We start from the raw sequence: 19,622 nt of genomic DNA, 5'->3' as shown, positions 1-19,622 counted from the left end.
TTATCCTCATTGCTGCACAGAAGAATTATGTCCTTGATGCACCGCTAGGTGATGGACCTATTGCAAGAGCAGATGCAGACGTTATGAACATTTGGCAAGCTCGGTATGATGACTACTTGATAGTTTAGTGTGCCATGCTTTACGGCTTAGAACCGGGACTTCAAAAATGTTTTGAACGCCACGGAGCATATAAGATGTTCCAAGAGCTGAAATTGGTATTTCAGACTCATGTCCGAGTAGAGAGGTATGAGACCTCTGACAAGTATTTTGCCTACAAGATGGAGGAGAATAGCTCAACTAGTGAGCATGTGCTCAGAATGTCTGAGTACTACAATCGCTTGAATCGAGTGGGAGTTAATCTTCCAGATAAGATAGTGATTGACAGAGTTCTCTAGTCACTATCACCAAGTTACTAGAACTTCGTGCTGAACTATAATACGTAAGGGATGACAAAAATGATTCCCGAGCTCTTCGCGATGCTGAAATTGGCGAAGGTAGAAATGAAGAAAAGCATCAAGTGTTGATGGTTGACAAGACCACTAGTTTCAAGTAAAAGGGCAAGGGAAAGAAAGGGAACTTCAAGAAGAATGGCAAGCAAGTTGCCACTCCCATGAAGAAGCCCAAAGCTAGACCCAAGCCTGAAACTGAGTGCTTCTACTGCAAAGGAAATGGTCACTGGAAGTGGAACTGCCCTAGATACTTGGCAGATAAGAAGGATGGCAAAGTGAACAAAGGTATATTTGATATACATGTTATTGATGTGTACTTTACTAGTGTTTATAGCAACCCCTCAGTATTTGATACTGGTTCAGTTGCTAAGAGTAGTAACTCGAAACGGGAGTTGCAAAATAAACAAAGACTAGTTAAGGGCGAGGTGATCTTGTGAGTGGAAGTGATTCCAAAGTTCATAAGATCACCATCCACACTCCCTTTACCTTCGGGATTAGTGTTGAACCTAAAATAAATGTTATTTGGTGTTTGCGTTGAGCATAAATATCATTGATCATGTTTATTGCGATATGGTTATTCATTTAAGTCAAAGAATAATTGTTGTTCCATTTACATGAATAAAACCTTCTATGGTCGTACATTCAATATAAATGGTTTATTGAATCTCTATCATAGTGAAACACATATTCATAATATTGAAGCCAAAAAATGCAAAGTTAATAATGATAGTGCAACGTATATGTGGCATTACCGTTTAGGTCATATTGGTGCAAAGCACATCAAGAAACTCCATGCCGACGGACTTTTGGAATCACTTGATGCTTGCGAACCATGCCTCATGGGCAAGATGACTAAGATTCCGTTCTCTGGAACAATGGAGCGAGCAACTGACTTATTGGAAATAATACATACTGATGTATGCGGTCCAATGAGTGTTGAGGCTCGCGGCGGGTATCGTTATTTTCTGACCTTCACAGATCATGTGAGAAGATATGGGTATATCTACTTGATGAAACATAAGTCTGAAACATTTGAAAAGTTCAAAGAATTTCAGAGTGAAGTAGAAAATCATTGTAACAAGAAAATAAAGTTTCTACGATCTAATCGTGGAAGTGAATATTTGACTTATGAGTTTGGTCTTCATTTGAAACAATGCAGAATAGTTTCGCAACTCACGCCACCTGGAAGACCGCAGTGTAATGGTGTGTCCGAACATCGTGACCGTAGTTTATTAGATATAGTGCGATCTATGATGTCTCTTACCGATTTACCACTATCGTTTCAGGGTTAGGCATTAGGGACAGTTGCATTCACGTTAAATAGGGCACCATCTAAATCCGTTGAGATGACACTGTATGAACTGTAGTTTGGCAAGAAACCAAAGCTGTCATTTCTTAAAGTTTGGGGTTGCGATGCTTATGTGAAAAAGTTTCAAACTGATAAGCTCGAACCCAAATTGGAGAAGTGCGTCTTCATAGGATACCCAAAAGAAACTGTTCGGTACACCTTCTATCACATATCCGAAGGCAAGATATTTTGTTGCTAAGAATGTATCCTTTCTAGAGAAGGAGTTTCTCTCGAAAGAAGTGAGTGGGAGGAAAGTAGAACTTGATGAGGTAATTGTACCTTCTCCCGAATTGGAAAGTAGTTCATCACAGAAATCAGTTCCAATGATTCCTACACCAATTAGTGAGGAAGCTAATGATGATGATCACAAAAACTTATGATCAAGTTACTACCGAACCTCGTAGGTCAACTAGAGTAAGATCCGCACTAGAGTGGTACGGTAATCCTGGTCTAGAGGTCATGTTACTTGACCATGACGAACCTACGATAGTGAGGAAGTGATGATGAGCCCAGATTCCACAAAATGGCTTGAGGCCATGAAATCTGAGATAGAATCCATGTATCAGAACAAAGTGTGGACTTTGGTGGACTTGCCCGTTGATCGGCAAGCCATTGAGAATAAATGGATCTTCAAGAGGAAGACGGACATTGATAGTAGTGTTACTATCTACAAAGCTCGAATTGTCGCAAAAAAGGTTTTCGACAAGTTCAAGGTGTTGACTATGATGAGATTTTCTCACTCGTAGCGATGCTTAAGTCTGTCCGAATCATGTTAGAAATTGCCACATATTATGAAATCTGGCGAATAGATGTCAAAACTACATTCCTTAATGGATTTCTTAAAGAGGAGTTGTATATGATACAACAAGAAAGTTTTGTCAATCCTAAAGGTGCCAACAAAGTGTGCAAGCTCCAGCGATCCGTCTATCAACTGGTGCAAACATCTCGGAGTTGGAATATACACTTTGATGAATTGATCAAAGCATATAGTCTTATACAGACTTGCGGTGAAGCTTGTATTTACAAGAAAGTGAGTGGGAGCACTACAACATTTCTGATAAGTATATGTGAATGACATATTGTTGATCGGAAATAATGTAGAATTTTCTGGAAAGCATAAAGGAGTGTTTGAAAGGAGTTTTTCAAAGAAATACCTTGGTGAAACTACTTACATATTGAGCATCAAGATCTATAGAGATAGAAAAAGACGCTTGATAATTTTTTTTTCAATGAGTACATACCTTGACAAGTTTTTGAAGTAGTTCAAAATGGAACAGTCATAGAAAGGGTTCTTACCTGTGTTACAAGGTATGAAATTGAGTAAGACTCAAAGCCCGACCACGGCAGAAGATAGAAAGAGAATGAAAGTTATTCCCTATGCCTCAGCCATAGGATCTATAAAGTATGCTATGCTGTGTACCAGACCTATTGTGTATCTCACCATGAGTTTGGCAAAAGGGTACAATAGTCATCCAGGAGTGGATCACTAAACAGAGGTCAAAATTATCCTTAGTGGAATAAGGAAATGTTTCTCAGTTATGGAGGTGACAAAGAGTTCATAGTAAGGAGTTACGTCGATGCAAGCTTTGACACCGATCTAGATGACTCTAAGTCTCGATCTAGATACATATTGAAAGTGGGAGCGGTTAGCTAGAGTAGCTCCGTGCAGAGCATTGTAGACATAGAAAATTTGCAAAATACATACGGCTCTGAATGTGGCAGACCCGTTGACTAAACTTCTCTAACAAGCAAAACATGATCACTCTTTGGGTGTTAATCACATAGCGATGTGAACTAGATTATTGACTCTAATAAACCCTTTGGGTATTAGTCACATGGAGATGTGAACTAGTCACATAAATATGTGAACTATTGGTGTTAAATCACATGGCGATGTGAACTAGATTATTGACTCTAGTGCAAGTGGGAGACTGAAGGAAATATGCCCTAGAGGCAATAATAAAGTTGTTATTTATATTTCCTTATATCATGATAAATGTTTATTATTCATGCTAGAATTGTATTAACCGAAACTTAGTACATGTGTGAATACATAGACAAACTGAGTGTCACTAGTATGCCTCTACTTGACTAGCTCGTTAATCAAAGATGGTTAAGTTTCCTAGCCATGGACAAGAGTTGTCATTTGATGAATGAGATCACATCATTAGAGAACGATGTGATGGACTTGACCCATCCATTATCTTAGCACGATGGTCGTTTAGTTTGTTGCTAGTGCTTTCTTCATAACTTATACATGTTCCTATGACTATGAGATTACGAAACTCCCGGATACCGAAGGAACACTTAGTGTGCTATCAAATGTCACAACATAATTGGGTGACTATAAATATGCTCTACACGTGTCTCTGATGGTGTTTGTTGAGTTGGCATAGATCGAGATTAGGATTTGTCACTCCGTGTATCGGAGAGGTATCTCTGGGCCCTCTCGGTAATTCTCATCACTATAAGCCTTGCAAGCAATGTGATTAATGAGTTAGTTACGGGATGTTGCATTATAGAATGAGTAAAGAGACTTGCCGGTAACGAGATTGAACTAGGTATTGAGATACCGACGATCGAATCTCGGGAAAGTAACATACCGATGACAAAGGGAACAACGTGTGCTGTTATGCGATTTGACCGACAAAGATCTTCGTAGAATATGTAGGAGACAATATGAGCATCTAGGTTCCGCTATTGGTTATTGACCGGAGATGAGTCTCGGTCATGTCTACATAGTTCTCGAACCCGTAGGGTCCGCACGCTTAACGTTCGATGACGGTCGGTATTATGAGTTTATGTGTTTTGATGTACCTAAGGTTGTTTGAAGTCCCGGATGAGATCATGGACATGATGAGGAGTCTCGAAATGGTCGAGACATAAAGATTGATATATTGGAAGGTTATATTCGGACACCGAAAAGGTTCCGGGGGTCATCGGATAAATACTGGAGTACCAGGGAGTTACCGGACCCCCCCCCCCCGGGGGGGGTCAATGGGCCTTCATGGGCCTTAGTGGAAATAGAGGGCAGCAAGGGAGCTGTGGGGCGCGCCCCCTAGGCCCAATCCGTATTGGTTTAGGGCTTGGGGGGCTGGCCCCCTCTTTCCTTCTCCCCTCCTCCTCTTTCCTTCCCCCCTAGTTTGACTAGGAAAGGGGGAACCTACTCCTAGCAGGAGTAGGATTCCCCCCTTGGGGCGCACCCTATGAGGCCGCCGGCACCCTCCCCTTGCTCCTTTATATACGGGGGCAGGGGGCACCTTAGAACACACAAGTTGATTGTTTAGCCGTGTGCGATGCCCCCCTCCACAGATTTCCACCTCAGTCATATCGTGGTAGTGCTTAGGCGAAGCCCTACGTCGGTAACTTCATCATCACCGTCATCACACCGTCGTGCTGACGAAACTCTCCCTCGGCCTCAACTGGATCAAGAGTACGAGGGACGTCACCGAGCTAAACGTGTGTAGATCACGGAGGTGCCGTGCGTTCGGTACTTGATTGGTTGGATCGCGGAGACGTTCGACTACATCAACCGTGTTTCATAACGCTTCCGCTTACGGTCTACGAGGGTACGTGGACAACACTCTTCCCTCTCGTTGCTATGCATCACCTAGATGGATCTTGCGTGTGCGTAGGATTTTTTTTGAAATTACTGCGTTCTCCAACAGAACGGTGGAAGGTTGCATGGCAATATATCTCAGAATGGCTATGGAAATGTCATAATAGGTAGGTATGGTGGCTGTTTTGAGGAGGGTAAATGATGGGTTTATGGTACTGGCGAAAGTTGCGCGGTACTAGAGAGGCTAGCAATGGTGGAAGGGTGTGAGTGTGTATAATCCATGGACTCAACATTAGTCATAAAGAACTCACATACTTATTGCAAAAATCTACAAGTCATCAAAAACCAAGCACTAGGCGCATGCTCCTAGGGGGATAGATTGGTAGGAAAAGACCATCGCTCTTCCCCGACCGCCACTCATAAGGTAGACAATCAAATAAATACCTCATGCTTCAAATTTGTTACACAACAGTTACCATACGTGCATGCTACGGGACTTGCAAACCTCAACACAAGTATTTCTCAAATTCACAATTAATTTACTAGCATGACTCTAATATCACCGTCCTCATGTCTCAAAACAATCATCAAGAATCAAACTTCTCATAGTATTTGAAAGGGCATTTCCCTACTTTATGTTTTGGATGATGATGACAACCCTTTGTGGTCTAATCGTATGCTATATGTTTCAGGTTCTCAATGCTTAGTCTTACATCGGATTGCTATTGCCTCTCGAAGGAAAAGATCGAAGACGTGTCCTCTACGCTTTTATTTTCTTTGGTCGTAGAGTACCCATACTATCAAGAGGGAATCCTCATTAGGAAGCTCTGGGGGAATCAGTTCACGTACACTTTCCTCACCCCTTCCTTGTCTTCCTCAGTTGTGAGAGAGAGAGTTCCCCCTGTCTTTCCCTCTTGTTTCTGCTCTTCCCAACGGTTGTACCGCTCCCTGGAGCAGTTGTACCGCTGGACCTTGACGCTCTCCAGCTTTGACCGAGCGGTTGTACCGCTGCCTCCGGGCGGTGGTACCGCCACCTTGCTCAACAAAGGCTAGGATGGTGGTTCCGGCCATGCACCGCTCAAGTACCGCTCAAGGCTCTGTTCTGATGCGGTTCTCGGGCGGTGGTGGCCCGGTTGATCCGGTCGATCCTCGTTGACCGGTACCACCGGTGGTCTGAGAGGTTCTTCCACTCAGAACTTCGCCGTCCAAGAGCTCAGAGCCATGCGGTTGTTCCGGTCTTGCACCGCTCAAGTACCAGTCTCGTCTCTGTTTCGAGGCGGTAGTTGTGCAGTGGCTGGGCGGTTGGTACGGTCATTCTCTTAACCGGTACCACCGCCTAGTGGACCGGTTGTACCGCCTGGTAGGGTTCTGCAGCTACACCGTGAGTCCCGGTTGTACCGGGACAAGGACCGGTTGTACCGCTGCGGGGCTGAAAGCGCAGCAACGGCTGGATTTTTAGGGTTGGTATTTAAGAGAGCTTCTCCCACCTACCACACTCACCTTTGACCTCTCTCACTCCACCATTAATGCACTTCAAGCTCTCTTGCCCGATCTCTCTCTCTAGCCACTCAAACTTGTTGATTTGCTAGGGATTGAAGGAGGAGACCTAGATCTACACTTCCACCAAAGGATATTTGCTTCACCCATACTTTCTTGTGTGGATTTTGTTACTCTTGGGTGTTTGAGCACCCTAGACGGTTGAGGTCACCTCGGAGCCATATTCCATTGTGGTGAAGCTTCGTGGTTTTGTTGGGAGCCTCCAATTAAGTTGTGGAGAGAGCCCCAACCTTGTTTGTAAAGGTTCGGTCGCCGCCTTCAAGGGCACCAATAGTGGAATCACGGCATCTCGCATTGTGTGAGGGCGTGAGGAGAATACGGTGGCCCTAGTGGCTTCTTGGGGGGCATTGTGCCTCCACACCGCTCCAACAGAGACGTACTTCCTCTCAAAGGGAAGGAACTTCGGAAACACATCCTCGTCTCCACCGTCTCCACTCTTGGTTATCTCGTGCCCTTACTTGAGCAAGCTTATTTGTTTCATATCTCTTGCTTGCTTGTGTTCCTATCCTTGTTGCATCATATAGGTTGCTCACTTAGTTGCATATCTAGACAACCTACTTTGATGCAAAGTTTAAATTGTTAAAGAAAAGCTAAAAATTGTTAGTTGCCTATTCACCCCCCCTCTAGTCAAACATATCGATCCTTTCAGTATTCAATGCACTTTATATGGAAAATTTTATTATACCTATCTTGGATGCCCATCATATTAGGACTAGTTTTATAGCCAAAGCAAATTACCATGCTGTTCTAAAGGAATCTCAAAATAATATAAGTGAAGCATGAGAGATCAATAATTTCTATAAAATAAAACCACCACCATGCTCTAAAAAGATATATGTGAAGCACTAGAGCAAAATTATCTAGCTCAAAAGATATAAGTGAAGCACATAGAGTATTCTAATAAATTCCGATTCATGCGTGTCTCTCCCAAGAGGTGTGTGTACAGCAAGCATGATTGTGGTAAACTAAAAATCAAAGACTCAAATCATACAAGACGCTCCAAGCAAAACACATATCATGTGGTGAATAAAAATATAGCCTCAAGTAAAGTTACCGATAGACGAAGACGAAAGAGGGGATGCCTTCCGGGGCATCCCCAAGCTTAGGCTTTTGGTTGTCCTTGAATTTTACCTTGGGGTGCCTTGGGCATACCCAATCTTAGGCTCTTGCCACTACTTATTCCAAAATCCATCAAATCTTTACTCAAAAAACTTGAAAACTTCACAACACAAAACTCAACAGAAAATCTCATGAGCTCCGTTAGTATAAGAAAATAAACCACCACTTTAAGGTACTGTAATGAATTCATTCTTAATTTATATTGGTGTTAAACCTACTGTATTCCAACTTCTCTATGGTTCATACCCCCCGATACTAGCCATAGATTCATCAAAATATGCAAACAACACACGAAAAACAGAATCTGTCAAAACAGAACAGTCTGTAGCAATCTGGATGTTTTGAATACTTCTGTAACTCCAAAAATTCTCAAAAATTAGGAAGACTAGGAAAATTTGTATATTTATCTACTGCAGTTGTAATTGGTATTTTATAGCTCTCTGGTAAAAGAGGAAAATTATTTTCGTAGTGCATACTTTCTGTTTTTATCAGCAAGATCAAACAACAATCACCCAAGGAGATCCCAAAGGCTTTACTTGGCACAAACACTAATTAAAACATGAAAAACACAATCATAAAAGTAGCATAATTGTGCTAACACTCAAAAACAGGAAGTAAAAAGCAAAAATAAATTTTATTCATTGGGCTGCCTCCCAACAAGCGATATAGTTTTACGCCCTTAGCTAGGCATAAGAATTCAACTCTCCCATGAAAGATAATAATTGTAGCACAAAGAGAGCATCATGAAACATGTGACAAACACATTTAAGTATAACATAATTCCTATGCATAGGAATTTTATAGGAAAACAAATTATCAAGACAAGAAATATCTAGCATACGCAAAGGAGAGGAATAAAACATTGACAATCTCAACATAACGAGAGGAAATTTAATAACATGAAAATTTCTACAACCATATTTTCCTCTCTCATAATAATTATATGTAGGATCATACTCAAATTCAACAATATAGCTATCATATAAAATTTTCTCTACATGATCTGTATGCATGCAAAGTTGACACTCTTCCAAAATAGTGGGATTATCATCAAATAAAGTCATGACCTCTCCAAGCCCACTTTTATCAAAAATTTCATAAGATTGAGCACTCTCCAAATATGTCGGATTATTTTTTAGCTAAAGCTGACACTCTTCCAAACCCACTTTCAATATTATAGCAAGCATATTCATCATGAGGTTTAAATAAATTTTTAAGATCACAAGAATCATCACCCCAATCATGATCATTGCAACAAGTAGTGGACATAGTAAAATTAGCATCCCCAAGCTTGGGGTTTTGCATAGTATTAACACAATTGACATTAATAGAATTTATAATAACATCATTGCAATCATGCTTTTCATTCAAGGAGCTATCATGAATCACTTTATAAATTTCTTTGTTTAACACTTCATCACAATTTTCAGATTCATAAATCTTAAGCAAAACTTCATAAAGATAATCTAGTGAACTCGATTCACTAGCAATGGGTTCATCATAATTGGATCTCTTGAAAAGATTAGCAAGTGGATGAGGCTCCACATCCATAGATTTAGCAAGCGAAGATGCAAGCAAATAGAAGGCACATGGCAACACAAGCAAACATAAGATCTGGCGAGAAAAAGGCAAACGAAAAAGAGGGGCGAATAAAAAGGCAAATTTTAGTGAAGTGGGGGAGAGGAAAACGCGAGGCAAATAGCAAATAATGTAATGCGAGGGAGAAGAGTTTATGATGGGTACTTGGTATGTCTTGACTTGGCGTAGATCTCCCCGGCAACGGTGCCAGAAATCCTTCTTGCTACCTCTTGAGCATGCGTTGGTTTTTCCTTGAAGAGGAAAGGGTGACGCAACAAAGTAGTGTAAGTATTTCCCTCAGTTTTTGAGAACCAAGGTATCAATCCAGTAGGAGACAACACACAAGTCACCTAGTACATGCACAAACAATCAAGAACCTTGCAACCAACGCGATAAAGGGGTTGTCAATCCCTTCACGGTCACTCGCAAAAGTGAGATCTGATAAAGATAGTAAGATAAATATTTTAGGTATTTTAGTTGTATAGATTGGAAAGTAAAGATTGCAAAATAGTAAACGAGATGCGATGTAAATAAAAGAGATGCAATATAATAAGAAAGAGACCTGGGGACCATAGGTTTCACTAGTGGCTTCTCCCAAGATAGCATATATTATGGTGGGTGAACAAATTACTGCCGAGCAATTGATAGAAAAGCGCATAGTTATGAAGATATCTAAGGCAATGATCATGAATATAGGCATCACGTCCGTGTCAAGTAGACCGAAATGATTCTGCATTTACTACTATTACTCCACACATCGACCGCTATCCAGCATGCATCTAGAGTATTAAGTTCATAAGAATAGAGTAGCGCTTTAAGCAAGATGACATGATGTAGAGGGATAAACTCAAGCAGTATGATATAAACCCCATCTTTTTATCCTTAATGGAAACAATACAATATGTGCCTTGCTGCCCCTACTGTCACTGGGAAATGACACCGCAAGATTGAACCCAAAGCTAAGCACTTCTCCCATTGCAAGAAAGATCAACCTAGTAGGCCAAACTAAACCGATAATTCGAAGAGACTTGAAAAGATATCAAATCATGTATATAATAATTCGGAGAAGAACCAAATAATATTCATAGATAATCAAGTTCATCGGATCTCAGCAAACACACCGCAAAAGAGTATTACATCGAATAGATCTCCAAGAACATCGAGGAGAACTTTGTATTGAAGATCAAAGAGAGAGAAGAAGCCATCTAGCTAATAACTATGGACCCAAAGGTCCGTGGTAAACTACTCACGCTTCATCGGAGAGGCTATGGTGTTGATGTAGAAGCCCTCCGTGATCGATTCCCCCTACGACAGATCGCGAGAAAAGGCCCCAAGATGGGATCTCATGGGTACAGAAGGTTGCGGCGGTGGAAAAGTGGTTTCGTGGCTCCCCCTGATGTTTCTAGGGTATAAGAGTATATATAGGCGAAGAAGTACGTCGGTGGAGCTACATGGGGCCCACGAGGGTGGGGGCGTGCCTACCCCCCTGGGCGCGCCCTCCTGCCTCATGGCCGCCTCGTGGAGTTCCAGACGTCAACTCCAAGTCTTCTGGATTGCTTTCGGTCCAAGAAAGATCATCACGTAGGTTTCATTCCGTTTGGTATTACTTTTCTGCGAAACTCTAAAATAGGCAAAAAAACAGAAACTAGCATTGGGCCTCCGGTTAATAGGTTAGTCCCAAAAATAATATAAAAGAGCATATTAAAGCCCATTAAACATACAAAACAGATAATATAATAGCATGGAACAATAAAAAATTATAGATACGTTGGAGACGTATCAGTGAGCAAGGCATATCCTTGACTGCCAAATACACTCTGCAAAAGAAATGGCTTACCAGCCGCTATATGTTTGGCCTGCCGGATTTCCTCCCGAGCCGCCCGAGACTCGGTCCGAGCCTCCTTGGCCTCATTGAGGGCTTTGGTGAGTTCGGCCGCTTGGGCCGTAGTCTTCTCCTCCAAAGTCTCGCATTTGCTGATGGCGTCTTTCAGCTCCTGCTCAACTTCGGCCGCCCTCTCTTCGTGCTGGCGGTGGGCGACCTGTTCGGTCTTCAATTCCGCAGCTGCTTTATCAGCGACTGCTTTGCTCGCTCTCACCTCCTCCTTGGCCTGGGCAAGGGCTCTTTTGAGGGTTTCGACCTCGGCCACGCTACCTGCAATCATAATCATAAGCAGCGCATGAGCTTAAACTCTGAATTTGCATATCACTTCAGGCATGTAAGAAGATCTTTTAACATACCTTGCGCCTTATCGAACCGCTTGTTAATACAGTCTATATCATTGTCGGCCAGCTTCAGCATCCGCTTGAGCTCGAAAACTTCAGCGTCCTGGGCGGTCGCCGCCAACAGGGAAGCCTGTTTATCCAATAGACAAGTACATCATCTCCTGTGATTATTACTTGATCCTCAAAACCGAACAGAGTCTCAGGGGCTACTATCTAATATACATGCATATTTCCTTCATATAAAAAAGCGTTTAAGAGTATTACGTCGCATACCTCGAAGCCTGTTAGCAGGCTGGTGAAGGCTTCGTTCAGCCTGCTCTTTGCGGACTGAACCTTCTCAATCACCACACCCATCAGGGTACGGTGCTCCTCCATGATGGCGACACATTGTAGTGCCTCCATCAGAGTATTCGGCGCCTCCAGATTGGTGGAGGTCACCGTCGGAGCCGACGCTCCCCCTCCTTCGAAGGGGGTTGCTCACTCGATTATGGAGCCGCATGGGTCTCCGAGATAGTGTTCTGCTGGGGGCTGGACTGGTCAGGGCCCCTGCCGTCGGTCTCCATGGGGGTTGCACCCCCCATGTTCTCGACAGCCGAGGCCTAACCTTCGGGTGCCGTAGTGGCAGCCTCGATCCCCCTTCCGCGGCCTGGAGAAGTCCTTTGGGACAACACCTCGGTGTCGTCCGTGGCGGTAGGCGGAGAAGCTCGCGGAGGCGTCTCGCTCTCCACCATCTCTGGTGCCAAAGAGTTCTCCTCAGATAGCGATGGTTAGGGGAGGTCACGAGCAGGGCTGAAATATGCACACACAACATAACACGTTATATTAAAAGCATAGAAGGCCGAATACTTGTAATGAATCCTTTGGTACTTACGATTCGGCCAGGGGCTTCGTCCTGGGGCGCCTCTTGGGGATGTGTTCGGCCTCCGAGTCTGAACCATCCGAGAGGGTTATCTTCCCCCTCTTGGACACCCCCTCCTCTGGGTCTGTGGAGGCTGCCCTTTTCTTTTTTCTGCCCTTGAGGGGAGAGTCACTTTTGCCTCCTCCTCCTCCTCTTGTTCTTCATCTCCCTTGTGGGAGGAGGGGATTTCGGTTTCTCCGGACACCGTGTCCGAAGTACCCTTACGGCGGGGGCCGCCCTTGGCCTCCTTGCTCTTCTTCTTGGCCTTCTTCTCCGGTGCCTGATAGGGCAGCGGGACCAGCATCTTTGTTAGCTGGGGAGTGGGCGGATCTTCGGGCAGCAAAGCCGGACACTTGATCCGCTCTGCCTTCATTATCCAGCCATGTACAAAGGACGGAAAACCCCCAGTCCAGACCCTTGTTGGTCCACGACGCGAGCCGCATAGGGGGTCCGGATCTAAACTCAGGAGTGGCCGCCCACCTGGCACCGCGGGGTTCGGTGATGTAGAACCACTCCTGATGCCACACCTTGACGGTCTCCATGAAAGCCCCTTTAGGCCACGTGATGTTGGGGAGCTTGCTCACCATGGCACCGTCGCAATCCGCGTGCTGCCCGTCGACCACCTTCGGCTTCACGTTGAAGACCTTGAGCCAAAGGCCAGAGTGTGGGGGGATGCGAAGAAGCGCCTCGCACACGACGATAAACGCCGAGATGTGGAGGAAGGAATTTGGTGCTAGATCATGAAAATCTAGCCCGTAATAGAACATGAGGCCGCGGACAAAAGGGTGGAGAGGAAACCCTGGCCCGCGAAGAAGTGGGGGGTAAACACAACCCTTTCGCCGGGCTCAGGAGTGGGGATGACTTGCTTCTTGGCAGGGAGCCTGTGCGCGATGTCCGCAGTCAGGTACCCCGCCTCACGGAGCTCCTTGACGTCCTTCTCTGTGACGGAGGAGGCCACCCACTTGCCCTGTGAGCTGGATCCAGACATGGCTGGAGAGGTTGGTGGCGGTGGGAAAGATTGAGGCTTGGGCGTTGGAGCTTGAGGATGGGAAATAGGAGAAAGAAGAAGGCATGAGGTGAAAAGTGGGATCTTTATCCACTTATATAGGCAGTGAATATCAAGCGCCCCCCCCCCTTAAGCCTTAAAACTCGCCTGTTCCCAAGGGGTCGTGCGAATGGCGCGGTTGGATTACCCAAACCCGTATTGATGAGGATCCTGCCATAAGTGGACACGATCTCTGTTTTGACAAGACGTGTCAATAGAGGCCGCGCCTCGAAACGCGAAGCAGGAGGCCAAAAAATGGTTCGAAATGATAAAGAGGCTAGATATAGCATTTCGCCGAAAAAGTTGTCCGTTGACAGACATAATTTTGATTGAATATTCTGCCTTCATGGTTGTGGGATGTGCAGAGCCGGATACAGATCTTTTATTTAGATTGCTTTGGAGTATTCGGAGGAGGAACCAGCCTTGCAATGTCGAACACAATCTCCGCATCGAACATATCGTCATTGAAGACTAGTTCAGGGGCTACTGAGGGAGTCCCGGATTAAGGGGTCCTCGAGTGTCCGGGCTATGTGATATGGACCGGACTGATGGGCCATGAAGATACAAGGTAGAAGGCCTTCCCCCATGTCCGGATAGGACTCTCCTTTGCGTGGATGGCAAGATTGGCATCCGGATGTATAATTTCCTTCCTCTGTAAACTGACTCTGTACAACCCTTGGTCCTTCCGGTATCTATATAAACCGCAGGGGTTAGTCCGTAGAGGCTATCAGAATTCATACAGGCTAGACATCTAGTGTTTATCCATTACAATCTCGAGGTAGACCGACTCTTGTAACCCCTATACTCATCAAATACAATCAAGCAGGGCATAGGGTTTTACCTCCATTAAGAGGGCCCGAACCTGGGTAAACATCGTGTTCCCTGTGTCCCTTGTTACCTTTGATCCTCAGACGCACATTTTGGGACCCCCTACCCGAGATCGGACGGTTTTGACACCGACACACGTCGCTCCAGGGGAGCGGCGTCCTCGTCTCCCAATAACGACGGCATACATCCGTGTGGATGTAGTGCCGGCCGCGCTCGCTGGCGGCCGTAGGGGCGATGGAGAATGCGGGCGGCGTGGGGGCCCTCTTTGGTGGTGATGTCGGCCCCTCTTTGACGCCGCGGAGGCGGCGGCCCGAGGACGAGCCAGCCTCGTGGTCGTGCTTCCCCTTGCGGCCGGTGTTCGAGAACCCCATGGCTGCGTGGTGGCCGGCCAGCGAGATCGAGGACGGGGAGAGGGAGAGCTAGGGTTTGGGGAGTGTCGGGTTTCGAGGAGGCAGCACGGGCTGGAGTGGGGAGTGTGGACTGCGACCGGTCCACGGCTTCCCATTTAAGAAGGACGGCGACCGTTCGCCTGGGCGGATGACAGGTGGGGCCGACCGCGCGTGCACATTAATGTTGGGCGTTGGGAGTTAGGTGGCCGCCTGCCACGCAGCCCCGAAGCGGACGAGCAATGCGTCTGTTTGCTGTCCGCCGCAACCCAAACCCGGCGCATGTTTGTGTTCGAAATGGGTCGGCCCGGACACAAAACAGATCAGATGGGTCCAGGCCGTCGCGCGCTGGGCCGTGGGGTCTGTCTGTTTTACCCCAAATGTACGGGGCCGGACAGGATGAGGTCGCGCGCTGGAGTTGGCCTGAGAGCGGGCAAGGGCTGCCGCTGGCGGCTCGGTGGAAGGAGATGGGATGCTGGAGTGGAGTTTTTCTTTTCCTTTTTTGAGGACAGCTCGTAAGGATACACTACAGTTACTTTTAGTTTATTGTTGCATTTCTTCACAACGCCCTGCAGGACTGTAATTCATTCAGTCCACTTATCATTTGACCAAATGGCCCAAACACGTATACGTTCATACCCTTTTTAGACTACCAGGAGGGCACAAGGCGCCCAGTTCAATTTTCATTGAAAATGAAACCATAGGAGTCCATACAGCCACACGCTACTCGCATGTCTCAAAATCAAACTTAAAGCAAAAAAAGGCTGACAAATGAGGTGTCTGTTCGGTTTCTCTCCACTCCCGCGACTCAGCTCCCGGAGTGGAGCAGGCTGCTGCAGCTTTTTACAGAGCAACTCAAACCGAGCTCCGCAACTCCGCGGAGTTGAGCGAAGTGGAGAGATTTCAAACAAGACCTAATACCCCGGCAGAAACTGATTGCATAGAGAGCAGAAATTCGCAAGTTTGCAGCACAAGCGGACAAACTAAACAAAAAACATAAAGTAAAGCTAAACTCCCGATGGGTGTGAAACCATCCTTACCGACCATCCTTCATCAGACGCCAAGCATTATGTTCCTGTCACTCAAAGCAAGATCAAATCTCATAACTAGTGGCGGAGCTAGATAGAAAACATTGGGGGCGAAACACAAAAGATGAAGAGTTGGGGGGCCAAACGCTATTTTTTTCCTAATCTAAGGGTCTGTTTGGTTGCGACCCTGAGCAACATGCCTGAGTTTTTTCTCCTGCCAGAAGGTGGCCTGAAGTTGCATCAGAAATTGATTGATCCGACACATCTCTCTTTCAGAGCAGTGGCACATCTCTCTTTCAAAGCAGTGTTTGGTTGATAGCCTGAAACCACGCCTGAAGCAGGCAGTGTTTGGCTCATGATTGGCTTGAGCTGCATTCAAAGCAATATTTTATATGGAGTGACTCAGGTAGCAAACAGCGGAGAGTAGCCATGCTCAGGCGTCCAATTCTTTAGGCCTGACATGGGCAGCTTTGCACAGGCAAGAACAGGCAAGAATCTTCAGGCTAAAATCTCACGACATCAACCAAACAGACCTTAGGCAAGATACAGGCAAAGGCTCCGGCCAGGCAATCGGGCTCAGGGTAGCAACCAAACGGCCCCTAAGCCCTTCAAATAAAAAATACTTCAGGGATATATCCAAGTTTGCGGGGGAGGGAGGGGCACGCCCCCTCCCCCAGCCCACCACATAGCTTCGTCGTTGCTCACAGCTTGAATTTGATGCAGGACCCGCTCTTGATCTTCTTGATCGGCAATGTCGGCGAGTGAGGCGGTGCTACTTCTTGAGCTTGCGTTGGTTTTCCCTTGAAGAGGAAAGGGTGATGCAACAAAGTAGAGATAAGTATTTCCCTCAGTTTGAGAACCAATGTATCAATCCAGTAGGAGACAATGCACAAATCATCTAATACCTGCACAAACAATCAAACAACTTGCACCCAATGCGATAAAAGGGGCTGTCAATCCCTTCATAGTTACTTGCAAAAGTGAGATCTGATAAAAATAGATGAAACTAAGCAAAAGGTAAATATTTTTGATATTTTTGGTTTATAGATTGGAAAGTAAAAGATTTCAAAATAGTAGATCAGAAACTAATAAGATGGAAAATAGACCTGGGGGCCATAGGTTTCACTAGAGGCTTCTCTCATGATAGCAAATAATACGGTGGATGAACAAATTACTGTCGAGCAATTGATAAAAAAGCGCAAAGTTGTGACGATATCTAAGGCAATGATCATGAATATAGGCATCACATCCATGTCAAGTAGACCAAAACGATTTTGCATCTACTACTATTATTCCACACATTGACCGACTCCTGCCTGCATTTAGAGTATTAAGTTCATGAAGAACAGAGTAACGCATTAAGTAAGATGACATGATGTAGAGGAATAAACTCAAGCAATATGATGTAAACCCCATCTTTTTATCCTTGATGTCAACAATACAATACGTGCTTTGCTGCCCCTACTATCACTGGGAAGTGACACCGCGAGATTGAACCCAAAGCTAAGCACTTCTCTCATTGCAAGAAAAACCAATCTAGTTGACCAAACGAAACTGATAGTTCAAAGAGAATTACAAAGATATCAAATCATGCATAAAAAATTCAGAGAATATTCAAATAATATTCATAGGAAGCTGATCATAAATCCACAATTCATCGAATCTCGACAAACACACCGCAAAAGAAGATTACATCAGATAGATCTCCAAGAACATCGAGGAGAACATGGTATTGAGAATCAAAGAGAGAGAAGAAGCCATCTAGCTACTAGCTATGGACCCATAGGTCTGTGGTAAACTACTCACGCTTTATCGGAAGAGCAATGGAGTTGATGTAGAAGCCCTCCGTGATCAAATCCCCCTCCGGCAGGATGCCGGAAAAGGCCCCTAGATGGGATCTCACGGGAACAAAAGCTTGCGGCGGTGGAAAAGTGTTTTCGTGGATACTTCTGGTGGTTTGAGAATATATGTGAATATATAGGCAACGGAATTAGGTCAGGGGAGTCACGGGAGGCCCATAAGACAAGGGGCGCGCCCTCCACTCTTGTGGCCACCTCGTGGCTCCTCCGACTTGATCTCCAAGTCTCCTGAGTGTCTTTTGGTCCAAGAAAAATCATCACGAAGATTTTATTCCGTTTGGACTCCGTTTGGTATTCCTTTTCTGCGAAACTCAAAAATAAGGGAAAAACATAAAGTGGCACTGAGCTCTAGGTTAATAGGTTAGTCCCAAAAATAATATAAAATAGCATATTTTAATGAATATAAAACATCCAAAACAGATAATATAATAGCATGGAACAATAAAAAATTATAGATACATTGAAGACATATTAGGCGGCTCCACGGAAGTAACATGGCTTGGTGCAGCGGAGAACTTGGTGATCATCTTCGGACTCCCCGGAGGAGAGGGCATGTTGTGGTTTGTACTCAGGCCACAAGAAACCCCAAAACCCATTTCTAACAACAATTTAGCAAGTGCGTCTTGGCTTAAAACACCTTTAGTGTCTAATATATCGATCCTTACCCCACTATCAGTTGAAAGGGAGAACCGGGGATCGACGAGAATTGATGCGAGATCGTTTTTACCCTCTCCAAAGGTTCTTCCTTGAAGAGTATCAACCATTAATTGATTGTTATATGGATCAACCACCAATTCTGCTTTAAATCAGACCAATTGACATTGATTTTTTTTTTGCGAGTGAAATAATGCATTACTCAACTAAAGCAGTTCATACATCAATCGTAGCTAGCTCTATAGCATCCGAATGACCCGAACCAATCCAAGTCGTGGTTCTGCCTTCTACACAAGCAAATTTGGCTATGCTAAAAACTAGGGAATTTCTGTATTTCCAAATGCACCACAAAACACGTGCACGAACATAGTTCATGACCGTTTATTTCTTCTGGGCTGGCCAGAATCTAGAAATTGACAAATAGTTATTTCCTAATTAACAAGAGAAGACAGAAGAAATGGCTCCACTGTCGGCCTTATACCTAATTAATCCCCAATTATGCATACACACCGGTTTAGATTCATACAAATCCTTCTCGGATTCGACAAACTGGTACTTAGGTTCATACATCTTCGGCCTAAGGCAGTGATCTGTGATTTGGAGTGGTTGACTTTGAAGAGCTAGTAAAATCACACCCAAGCCCTACCCTCGGAATTTATTATTCATGTGGGTGCATTTGTGCTCGGGATTAGAGTAACACTTTTGATGTATGAGAGTCTTTAGTGCTACCTAGAGCAGAACTTGTTGCATCTCTTTTTTTTTTTGAGAAAATTTGCATCTCATATTTGATGATAGTGGAAGAATATTTGGATGGTTTCAGTCCGTGGTTTTTACCCCAACTTGGGGGCTTTTCACATGATAATCCTGATGTTCATGCGTGTTGATTTTCGGCTGATGTTTTGAGTGGTTCACTTGACCTCAAACACATATGAGTTGTGTTGTTTGAGATGCAGCGTCACGCTGAACGAAGTTAAGAAAAGCATTAAGTTTCGTCCTAAGTTTCGACTAATCAAACTTACTCCATACAAGTTGATGCATATGTTTCCTTTCATGACCGAGAAATGTCCAGGTTACTTTGTTTCCTCTGCAGT

The 19,622-nt window shown here is 44.7% G+C and overlaps 1 pseudogene; it reads right to left on the bottom strand.

The window, feature by feature from the left end:
* Positions 1 to 12,952: 12,952 nt before the first annotated feature.
* LOC147991576 (uncharacterized) lies at positions 12,953 to 13,719 on the bottom strand (annotated as a pseudogene).
* Between the last annotated feature and the right edge of the window lie 5,903 nt (positions 13,720 to 19,622).

The sequence above is a fragment of the Triticum urartu genome, chromosome 1A, assembly GCF_056163025.1.
Source record: "Triticum urartu cultivar PI428250 chromosome 1A, HENAU_Tu73, whole genome shotgun sequence".
Classification (NCBI taxonomy): domain Eukaryota; kingdom Viridiplantae; phylum Streptophyta; class Magnoliopsida; order Poales; family Poaceae; genus Triticum; species Triticum urartu.
Note: the sequence above shows the minus strand (reverse complement) of the source record. Positions and strands in the feature narration are given on the sequence as shown.